The sequence below is a fragment of the Pocillopora verrucosa genome, chromosome 3 (genome assembly GCF_036669915.1).
Source record: "Pocillopora verrucosa isolate sample1 chromosome 3, ASM3666991v2, whole genome shotgun sequence".
Taxonomy (NCBI): domain Eukaryota; kingdom Metazoa; phylum Cnidaria; class Anthozoa; order Scleractinia; family Pocilloporidae; genus Pocillopora; species Pocillopora verrucosa.
The window spans coordinates 20,670,851-20,683,013 of record NC_089314.1 but is presented as its reverse complement, the minus strand read 5'-3'; the positions used below and the strand labels follow the sequence as shown (position 1 = coordinate 20,683,013).

The 12,163-nt window shown below is 39.9% G+C and overlaps 1 protein-coding gene, 1 long non-coding RNA gene and 1 pseudogene across 2 annotated transcripts in view; 2 read left to right on the top strand and 1 right to left on the bottom strand.

Annotated features, from left to right (window-relative positions):
• Positions 1-12,163, top strand: part of LOC131797738 (glucose-6-phosphate isomerase-like) — a 38,232-nt gene that overhangs the window by 20,820 nt on the left and 5,249 nt on the right. The gene's annotated exons all lie outside the window — the stretch shown is intronic.
• On the bottom strand, positions 1,543-11,618 carry LOC131797650 (immunoglobulin superfamily member 10-like; annotated as a pseudogene).
• LOC131797651 (uncharacterized) lies at positions 4,493-5,711 on the top strand. The gene is made up of 3 exons (XR_009341227.2): positions 4,493-4,583; positions 4,882-4,948; positions 5,186-5,711. It is a non-coding gene; the product is annotated as an uncharacterized lncRNA (long non-coding RNA).

Sequence of the window (12,163 nt, the reverse complement as noted above, 5' to 3'; positions counted from 1 at the left end):
TATTTCGAATTTCTGAGTTATTGAGTGTTAAGATCATAGACATTACCATTGTTCACGATGGCATGTCGATTTTCGTCTCTAAGAGGAAGAATGATCAATTTCGTGAAGGGCATACTTCTATAATTGCTAGATCTGGTAAGGTTTCATGTCCCGTTTCAATCACTGAGAGGCTTCTTGTTCTGTTGGCTAGTCCTAAGGAATCTTGTTCTCCTGTTTTGCGTAGGATAGTTCGCACTAAGAATGGTGCTTATTTTCATAAGTCTCTAGGGATTAGTTACTCCACTATTCGTGACGAATTCAAGAAATATGTTTCGCCGTTTGTAAATGATCCAAGTGATTATTGTTTACATAGCCTCAAATCAGGTGGCGCTTCTAATGACGGTTATAAGCTAAGTGATCCCGAGCTGAAAGATAGACATGCCGGATGGAAGAATCCTTGCACTAAGAGGCGTTACATCAAGCGTTCTCATTCTGAGATGCTTGAAGTTACTAGAAGTATGGGTATCTAAGGTTAAGGTTTTTTGGCCAGTGGAGGGTCCGAGTGTGTGTCGTGGCTACACCCAGGTTTCCCGTTCCCTTTGATAAGGGTTATGTGGGTTTTTCCTGGCCCCCCTGACACCACTCGTTTGATGTGATTTAGTTATTAATAAAGTTTGCCTGGTACTTGGAGCAGGCCTTATCCTCCAAGGTTATATGGTTTTCTTGCATTGTTATTTAGCGTAGAATTTTAGTTATAGAGCAATCACTGCCTGGAATTCTCTTATAAGTGGAGAAACGAAAAATAGCGCAACACTCTCAGTTTTCAAGCGTGCAGTAAAGCGCGAAATATATGACAGTCCGTAGGAATCTTTTTTAGGTATAGAATTTTAAGAATATGTTAGTTATTTATTTGTATTTGTTTCTTTATCATGATATTATTGTAACTTTTATAGGTAGTTTTATTCGATTTCCAATTATTGTAAATTAAATCGGAAGAGCCACTGGGTGGAGATTTAATAAACTTACTTACTTACTTACTAGTCTAACTTAAAAGCTAAACTTTCAACAAAATTTAAAGTTGGTTTGACTGACTGTTTTCTTTTTTCTTTTTTTTTTTTTACTGCTCTCATGTTAATTGCTCATGCTACTCCATAGCTTTTAAGTTTTCCAAGAGTGTGATATCCTTCTTCTGATTCATCACCTGTGTCACTAAACCTATTCCTTTTCTTAAAATGTTCCGAAGAAGTTTTAAGTTTTTGACGAACTAAGCTTCGGACACACTCTAATCGATATTTTATTTAAAACGTACGTGTCTTTCTAGCATTTCAATTTTACGAGGTGTGTCTCAATCTCAGAACGCGGCTAAAACTGATCAGTCAACTCCATAGTCCGTAACAAAGCACACCTTGAACCTGTTGTTAACATACAAAATTGAGGCGAGAGTTGAGATCAGTTGCTTATACAACTCAAGAAAATTTACTGTGGTGTCAGAAGGAAACATATCTGAAATCAATACCCTCTCTAATACTGTTTCACGCACAGTCTAACTTAAAAGCTAAACTTTCAGCAAAATTTAAAGTTAGTTTGACTAACTGTTTTTTCCTTTTTTTCTTTTACTGCTTTCATGTTAACTGCTCATGCTATCCCATAGCATTTAAGTTTTCCCAGAGTGTGATATCCTTCTTCTGATGAATGACCTGTGTCACCAAACCTGAGCTGTTTGACTGGTAGATGTGTCTTTTCAGTGAGCAGACCGCTGTCTTCACGCCATACCTCGTCATTCTTATCACAGTTACAGGGATAACTGGGGTCTGCACAGGAGTTGGTCATCCCGCATGCGCACTTACCACTTCCAGGTGTTGCTCCACCCCAGGTCATCATTTTGGCGGAGTCGCGTGACACCCACCATGCGTACCCACCTCTCATCCCTCCTAGTAGCACTGAATCAAGGCACTCATACTTGATAAACTGTTCACACTGTGAGGAGACACTGGTGAGACTCGCCAGCTGAGACAAACTCGCTCCGGCGTAATGAATGTCCCGTGAATAACAGCCTTTAGTCTCGCATCCGTTCACATGTGTTCTACTTTCACTGTCATGACCAATGACAGTCACGCCAATTCCATTCTTGTCGCTCATGTCACAATATACCGTGAAAGGTGCCAGTCCCCCTTCGCCATCTGGGTCAATGACGTAATTTCCGTTTGCGCTACTGACGTATTTTCTTATCACAGAACAAGACGAAGTAATAGGAGGGTTGATTCTGACTTTGGCTTCTATTGTTGTCAGAGCATTAGTCGCTCTGCAGGTGTAAGATCCTTGGTGTGATTTCCTAATGTTGTTTATAACCAGAGTTCCATTTTGTAGAACATTAGACTCCACAGGAAGAGAAGACATGCCATCCTTTGTCCAAGTGATTTTAGTTCTCAGGTCACTCTCGGCCGTACATGGTACATAAAGAGGATCAGGAGCATGTGGAGTCACCTCCTGCGGAGGACGCACTTTGAACTTCAGAGGAGTAAATACCATGAGATGAGCGGTGTCTGTCGCTGATCCCAAAGTATTCTCTGCCTTACAGATGAATATTCCACTGTCCTCTCTCGCCAAACTATAGATTTTCAACGTTCCATTCCTTACTTCAGTCCTATCTTTCGGCAGACTACCCACTGACTTAGACCACGTGATCCTTGGCCGCGGCTGACCAACAGTATTGCAGGCAATAGTCACGTTTTGTTTCTCTTCAGCCATTAATCGACTTGATGATAACCTAAGTTTAGGGACGACTGTGGAAAAGAAAACGCAGATATAATTCCTTAATCAAGAAGTGTTAACACTGGAGACTGTAATGTCATAGTTTGGCTTCGTAACACCCAATTTCAAACCTTAATAACAGGATCAAATGAGAAAAAAAGTCAATTTCTTTTTAAGGATTAAGGTTCAACTTTGGAAGCCTTAACTGCCGGCAAGGAATGTCTCTCAGTGAGTCAGAAGAACCGTTTCATTTGATGACTTTCAAACATAAATTGAAAGACTTACATTGAACAGTTAATTTTGCTGAAGTGTTGACTTGTCCCAGCAAACTCTCTGCCCTGCAGCTGTAAACTCCGTCGTCCCCAGGTCTAACGTCTTTTAGAATCAGCGTACCACTGGACTCTACCATGTGACGTCCGACAGGAAGCGATGATGTCACCTTAGACCATTTGACTTTTGGCCTTGGGTTACCACTCACTTTACATTTCAACATGGCTGTCTGACTTTCATTGACTGTAATTCCAGTCGGACGCTCAATCAGAGATGGCGCTGAGAGGGACTCACCGGGCTTACCTGTGGCTCCTTTCTCTCCCGGTGGCCCTTGCGGTCCCAAAGGACCGGGGCTCCCTGGTAATCCGACATCCCCCTTTATTCCCATCGGCCCCGGCGGTCCTATAGGTCCATATTTACCAGGTGGCCCCTCTGGGCCAGTTCTTCCGGGAGGACCCAGTTTCCCTCGGTTTCCTGGTCTTCCTCGTCTTCCCCTGTTACCCTTTGGTCCTGCTTGGCAAAGTGTGTGATTTTTTGCGCAGATTTGCTTTTGCAGCAGACTAAGCTCTTGTTCGATCAGCTTTTGTACAAAAGAGGATGCTAAGGAAGAGTTTTGTTGTAAATCATCCCGTGTAAAGCGTTTCTTTCTCGATATATCTTCCTGTCCGTCTGAAAATATCAAAGATTGGCTCTGTTTCTCATTTTCATTGGCATCAAAGAAATGGAAATGTTGTTAATCTTGTAATTTGAAGTTAGAAGTCTACCTATCAAGGAAAATACTTCTGCAACCCCAGATTACTGATGGATATTAACTAATAGTTCCGTGGCTAAATTAAACAATACTTGGGAGGAAGCTTTTACTTTGAATGAAAGGTGTAAAAAAAATTCGCTTGGGAGCAATCTTTTCCCTAGAATGTAAAGTTTTAAATGCTGTATCACCTAAACAAAAATACGCGTGGAACACCGGTGTAACCGACTGGAACACGAGAATAGATGACGGCTAACATAGCAAAACTTACCATCTTCCCCTCTCCTTGTATTCTCAAATTGCCAACGTGCGTAATTCTTTTGCACCTTTCGTATGATTTCTGTCTCTATCTTGTCACAGAACTTTGCTGAGTGTGATATGAGTCGATTGTGTTCTTGGATTCTGAGTTCCACGTTAATCCACGCAACGCAACATAAAAGAGACAATAGCAAACTTGACCCGGAACACAAGCGCTCCAACATCTGTGTTCTGTTCATTTGCTTCTCTGCTACTCCATGTCATTTCATTGTAACAGCAATTAGAAAGATTCACAGACATAAACTGATCAATGAATGTCTCTTGACGTTTGAGGAGACGATCAGCTTGTTTCATAGAGGATCTAGTACTCAAATAAACTATCGAACAGTCACGCGTATTAATAGTTATATAACGTTTAGTCACGAGTTTTGTTTGTACAGATCGTATCTGATTACTTCCTGTTGTAACAGGAATAACAGTGATGGCAAAGCAAGCCCAACGCAAGCTTAAAACGACAGAGAACGCCCTAAGGTACAACGGGCACGCAAGGAGTGAGTAAGTTCTAGTGATCTTACGTGTAAGTACGGAATATTTATATGTTCCTTATAGTTTAAGTTATTTTTGCCATGAGAAGCATGGTTTAAATATTACGTGATTGTGAGAGCCATTGTCTATACTCTCAAAGTGACCGAGTGCGAGTAAAACACGCGGCAGAGATCAGACACGCACGACTTGTGGCTTTCACGTGTCAGCCTAAATAACTTACATCAAGTTCTGCGAAAATTTGTTTGGTGAATTAGTTAAAAGACAGTGACGTACTTTTAAAATGAATTACGCGAATACTGAGTTGATTCCTTGCTTCTTTTTTTCTACAGCCATGTATGAACACAAGATATTTTGTCAAGGAGTAGTCTGGGATATTAACTCCTTTGACCAGTGGGGGTAGGTAGCTTTCATGTCTTTGTACTGGACGAGCGAGCGAATTACTACGAACGCGGCAATTTATGCACGAAGAAATAAGCAGAAATTGGTGTCTGTGGTTTACCCTTCATCGATATCCAGAAAAACTGCTGTGTAAGGAATGGCAAATAGGAAAGTTCTCCTTATGACATTTTGTTTAGTGAACAGTTAGGAGAATAAATAATTCAGTTTTCTTTTTCTGAATTTTTTTTCTTACAGAGTTGAATTAGGCAAACAGCTTGCTAAAGCAATTCAGCACGATTCTTCAACAAATGGTCTTATTAACTACATAAAAAAACACTCCACCAAGTAATGCTGGCTTGGAAGGAATGTCAGCCAGGGCTCAATTGTTTGTATTTAAGTTGCAGTTAGCAATGGGGAATGTCATGCATGAAATTTTTATGAACCTGAAAAGTAAATTACTGCTCAAAGCACTGCAGTAGTTATCTGAATGGTGTAGTCGCTGGACCACGTGTCTCACTTCGTCCACTTTGTTTGCATGTTCAATTCAGTTTTGGCGCGAGTTTTAAGTGGTGCCTCGAGGCTTCTGGTAGGTCACAAGGGACAGGACATAGGAACTTCTCAGCAAGTTTCAAGATATTCCTTGATAGATTACAAGTGGACACTATAGTTAACGTGCAAATTAGGTAAGTTATAATTTTGGCGAAGCCGTTGAAGCCTACAAGCTCTAGAAAGTTGCAACGTACTATTTGTGAAATTCCTATTCTTAATAGAGGATGTCAGCATCCATCGAACAAATTTGAAATATTGTGGCAAGTCGCCCAAAATTCATTTTCTTCCCTACTTTCGTATTTTTTAGCCCAATATGTCCTAATAATTGTGGTGTAGTTTTTTCGGTGAAATATATTTTAGTTTTCGAGAAATGATTTTTTTCGTTCGACCGCTCAAATATGCAAATTTTCATCGTCAATATTACCCGAGTTGTGTGACCTCGTGTAACGAATTTACTTCACTTCCGATATTTCTGTCAACATAAGCCTTTGATTTATCATCTAAACTTAATCCCCTGACATTATTGAAGCTGGCAAAGAAATATTTATTTTTTGGTGAATATTTTTGTCTGACATACTTTTACTATGTCGAAAAGTAGCATGAAAACAAAAACAGTTTTAACAATGACCGATACAGAATCTACTGAGTTTCTAGCTTTTAAAAGACAAAAGGATGGTTATAAAGTTGCTGTAAAAATTTCCTTGTGTATTTGTGTCGTTCTATCGTGAGACGAACTCAAAGTCCGGCAAAATTTACTTGCTAGCGACTATGAAATATACATCTTGTGCCTATTTGTCGCCACCGTTTACTAGCTTAAATCGCTACAATTTGTAAAAAAAATCTAGCATAATACTCTTACCTCATTTATTAACGATTTTATGAGCTGTTTCGATGATCAAGTTATGCTCTACCACATTTAAGCCAGATTTAATTTGCAGTTTATAAAACTTCTCCACATTATATCAGTTGCATGACAAGCGTGACACATAAATTTAAAGATGAATAGACCTCCGAATTACCAAGAGATGGGTTTTTTCCCTCTTTGCATATCTATAAAAACCTTCCAAGAATTACTGTATTCAGAAAACTAAAATTTCCAGATTCATCGATGATTCCTTTGCCGGTGGAAGTCAAAGAATGTTCACAAAAGTCAATTCGATTGACAGGCTACATACTGATTTATCTAATTGATCTATTGTATAAGCGTTTCATCTTACATGCTAACAAGGAGATTTGCTGACAAAACTTTTTTCTCTTCACCGAAAATCACATCAAAATTTGTCCTTGCTAAATTTCAAGTGTGCTGCACGTATCAGCACCCCCCGAGGAACCCCAAAAGAGGGCGAGGATGCGCGCCGGGAATTTCGAAAATGACCTCTATAAAATTATAAAAGGTACCTGAGTCTTATCCGTGTGGGAGTGGCAACAATTGATGTCTACCCTAAAAAGTACCAATTTAAGCACAAAAAATTGAAAATCCTTAAAATAAAAACTCCTTTATCGATATGCTCCAGAGGCTCAGGTCAGATCATTAAAATCGTCCAAGTAATGCTTATTTCAGGTATTTTATTGAGCGAAAAACAGCCTAAAAGGTACCAGCTAAGTAAAATAAGGCCTGAAAAAAATTTATTAATTTTCACTACTGCCTAAGTAGTGCACATTACTGCGAGGATCACTTTCATTCACGTCTTTATCCGCAGTTCAAATATATGACTTTCATATATTCTTAACCAAAATTGACATGACAACAACGTATTTCTGACCACCAATCAGATTCTTTGCTTCCCACGCATTGAAAGACGATGTCATTCAATTCGGCAAAGACTCTTCTCATTTCACATTACAAATGAAATATTTGTTCTCTCTGCTGTGAAAACCACTCCATCGCTTGCTCGTCTAGTTCTGGACACTTGGAAGTGAAACGGCTCATTTTTGCACGTCTTGTAGACATCTTAAGCTTGCCAGAAAGAATAGTCGCTTGATTTCGTCTCCAACGTCGCACCATGGACTCGCTAAGTCCATAATCTCAAGCGATCTCCGAGCTGTTTTCTACAGCTTCAGGCTCCGCGACAACTTTTATCCTGAAAGCCATAGTATACGAAGAGCGGCGTGCTTTTGGCATAATGAGAAAAATAACAGCGACGAAAGAGATACTCGATTAAACGTTAGTCGGGTTACAATAACTGAGAGTATTGTTGTGTTTCTACAGTTGCGTAGTAGTATTTACATCTTCACTGATTCGCTTTTTTTTCTTTTGTAGAAAGTAACATATTGTAATATTGTCAATTCAACATAAACAAAAATCTTCATACAGGGTAAATATTCATTTGTGTTGGTATCAATTATTGCGTGACTAGCTTATGATATACATGGGCTAGGGGGAAACACAGCGTAAAACCTGGGCTCGTGGGAAAATGTAATACCCAAGCGTAATCTAATTAGCGAAACAGCTTACTGGTCTTATAAAATCATAAATAAACAAGGTAAGAGTGTTAGTTTTTTTTACAAATTATGGTGATTTATGCCAATAAACGGTGGCGATAAGTTGGCACACCATGTACATTTCATAGTCGTTAGCAAGTAAATTTTGCCGGACTTTGAGTTCGTCTCACGATAGAACGACACAAATACACAAGGAAATTTTTACAGTAACTTTATAACCATCCTTTTGTCTTTTAAAAGCTAGAAGCTTAGTAGATTCTGTCGTATCGGTCATTGTTAAAACTGTCTTTGTTTTGATGCTACTTTTCGACATAGAAAAAGTATGTCTGACAAAAATATTCACCAAAAAATAAATATTTCTTTACCAGCTTCAATAATGACAGGGGATTAAGTTTAGATGATAAATCAAAGGCTTATGTTGACAGAAATATCGGAGGTGAAGTAAATTCGTTACATGAGGTCACACAACTCGGGTAATATTGACGATGAAAATTTGCATATTTGAGCGGTCGAACGAAAAAAATCATTTCTCGAAAACTAAAATATATTTTCACCAAAAAACTACACCACAATTATTAGGACATATTGGGCTACAAAATATGAAAGTAGGAGACTTGCCACTGTTTGTCTGATGCATGTTGAGATTAGCTCTTAAAATGTTCTGAGGATGTTTTCAGTTTTTGACCAACTAAGCTTCGGGAAACACTCTTATCTATATTTGAATTGAAACGTACATGCCCTTTCATAGCATTTCAATTTTGCGAGGTGCGCCACAATCTTAGAACGCCATTATAGCTTACTAGTCAACTCCACGGTCCGTAACAAAGCACTTCTTGAAACTGTCGTTAATATAAGAAATTGAGGCGGGAGGTGAGATGAGTTGCTCCTACAACTCCATAAACTAATTAAGTAAATTGGAGTGCACTTAAAATCTTCGAAATTAAGTCAATGTATAAAAAAAAAGAGTGGTTACTTCACACAATAGAACTATGTACTTAAGTATCAAGAAAATTTACTCATGTCAGAAAGGAATATATCTGAAATCAATACTTTCTTAAATACTGTTTCACGAACAGTCCAACTTAAAAGCCAAACTTTCAACGAAATGTAAGGTTGGTTTGACTAAATGTTACTTTTTTTTTTACTGCTTCAATGTTAACTGCTCATGCTATTCCATAGCATTTAAGTTTTCCCAGAGTGTGATATCCTTCTTCTGGTTCCTCACCTGTGTCACCAAACCTGAGTTGTTTAATTGGTAGATGTGTCTTTTCAGTGAGCAGACCGCTGTCTTCACGCCATACATAGTCATTCTTATCACAATTACAGGGATAACTAGAAACTGCACAGGAGTTAGTCATCCCGCATGCGCACTTACCACTTCCAGGTGATGCTCCACCCCAGGTCGTCATTTTAGTGGAGTTTCGTGACACCCACCATGCTTGTTCAAGTCTACTCCTTCCTATCAGCTCTGACCCATAACATTCATACTTGATAAACTGTTCACACTGTGAGGAGACACTAGTGAGACTCGCCAGCTGAGACAAACTCGCTCCAGTGTAATGAATGTCTCGTGAATAACAGCCTTGAGACTCGCATCCTTTCACATGTGTTCTACTTTCACTGTCGTGACTAATAACAGTCACGCCAACTCCATTCTTGTCACTCATGTCACAATATACCGTGAAAGGCACCACTCCCCCTTTCCCATCTGGATCAATGACGTAATTTCCGTTTGTGCTACTTACGTATTTTCTTATCGCAGAACAAGACGAAGTAATAGGAAGGTTGATTCTGACTTTGGCTTCTATTGTTGTCAGAGCATTAGTCGCTCTGCAGGTGTAAGATCCTTGGTGTGATTTCCTGATGTTGTTTATAACCAGTGTTCCATTTTGTAGAACATTAGACCCCACAGGAAGAGAAGACATGTCATCCTTTGTCCAGGTGATTGTAGCTCTCAGCTCACTCTCGGCCGCACATGGCAAATAAAGAGAGCCATACGGAGTCACCTCCTGAGGAGGACGTACTTTGAACTTCAGAGGAGTAAGTACCATGAGATGAGCAGTGTCTGTCGCTGATCCCAAAGTATTCTCTGCCTTACAGATGAATATTCCACTGTCCTTTCTCGCCAAACTATAGATTTTCAACGTTCCATTCTTCACTTCAGTCCTATCTTTTGGCAAACCACCCACTGACTTAGACCACGTGATGCTTGGCCGCGGCTGACCGACAGCATTGCAGGCAATAGTGACGTTTTGTTTTTCTTCAGTCATTAATCGGCTTGATGATAACCTAAGTTTAGGGACGACTGTGGAAAAGAAAACGCAGATATAATTCCTTCATCAAGAAGCGTTAACACTGGAATCTATAATGTGGTAGTCAAGCTTCATAATACTTAATATTATGTCTTAATTACAGGATCAAAAAGAAAAAAATGAATTTATTTTTAAGGATTAACGTTCAACTTTGGAAGTTTTAATTGTCTTGTGGCAAGGAATGTCTCCCAGTGTGTTAGAAGAACCGTTTCATTTGATGACTTTCAAACATAAATTGTAAGACTTACACTGAACAGTTAATTTTAATGAGGTGTTGACTTGTCCCAGCAAACTCTCTGCGCTGCAGCTGTAGACTCCGTCGTCCTCAGGTCTAACGTCTTTTAGAATCAGCGTACCACTGGACTCTACCATGTGACGTCCAACAGGAAGCGATGATGTCACCTTAGACCACTTCACTTTTGGCCTTGGGTTACCACTCACTTTACATTTCAACATGGCCGTCTGGCTTTCATTGACTGTCATTCCAATGGGTCGCTCGGTCAGAGATGGCGCTGAGAGGGACTCACCGGGCTTACCTGTGGCTCCTTTCTCTCCCGGTGGCCCTCGCGGTCCCAAGGGACCGGGACTCCCTGGTAATCCGACATCCCCCTTTGTTCCCATCGGCCCCGGCGGTCCTATAGGTCCATATTTACCAGGTGGCCCTCCTGGGCCAGTTCTTCCGGGAGGACCCAGTTTCCCTCGGTTTCCCGGTCTTCCTCGTCTTCCTCTGTTACCTTTTGGTCCTGCTTGGCAAAGTGTGTGATTTTTTGCGCAGAATTGGTTTTGCAGCAGACCAAGCTCTTGTTTGATCAGCTTTTGCACAAAAGAGGATGCTGGGGAAGAGTTTTGTTGTAAATCGTCCCGTGTAAAGCGTTTCTTTCTCGATATAGCTTCCTGTTCGTCTGAAAATATCAAAGATTGGCTCTGTTTCTCATATTCATTGAAATCAAAGAAATGGAAATGTTATCTTGTAAATTAAAGTTTGAAGTTTACTATCAAGGAAAATACTTCTGCAACCACAGATTATGAATTTTTCCTAGACTGTAAATTGTCAAATGCTGAATCACCTAAGCAAAAGTATGCGTGGAACATTGGTGTAACAGACTGGGAATAGATGACGGCTATCACAGCAAAACTTACCATCTTCCTCTTTCCTTATATTCTCAAGTTGCCAACGTGCGTAATTCTTCTGCATCTTTCGTATGATTTCTGTCTCTATCTTATCACAGAACTTTGCTGAGTGTGATATCAGTCGATGGTGTTCTTGTATTGTGAGTTCCACGTTAATCCACGCAACACAACATAAAAGGGACAACAACAAGGCTGATCCGGAACAAAAGCGCTCCAACATCTGTGTTCTCTTCATTTGCTTCTCTGCTTTTTCGTGTTGTTTCATTGTTACAGCTTTCAGAAAGATATCTCAAATTCATAGACACATACTGATCAATGTATCTTGACTTTTGAGGAGACGATCGGCTGGTTCATGAACGATCTAGTGCTCAAATAAAGTAACAAGATAAGTCCTTCAATTATGAGTGCATTTATAAAGTCCTTAGGGTCGACGTGACGGATCGAACATTTTGATTTCCTGTTGCGCTACAACACGTACTCATGAGACCTGTTCTGATGTCGTTGCATTTTTTTAAGCAAACGCGGAACAGTAGTAAAAGCGGAAACAAGTCAATGCCTTAGTGTTACGGGAAGTATAATTGATAATCATCATAGTATCTTGCAAGGGTATAAAGCTACAGTTTCGGTGAACTTTTGACCTGCACATAAAGCTGTAAACGATTACTTCATTTGACTGACTTGAGCGGAACATGGCTGTGGTAGACTTGTACTGAGTTTTTTACCGACTTGCCCCCTCTGTCAAGTGTGTTCTTGTTTCGCTGAAACACATCTCGAAGTGTTCAGGTTTTCAGTCACGTCC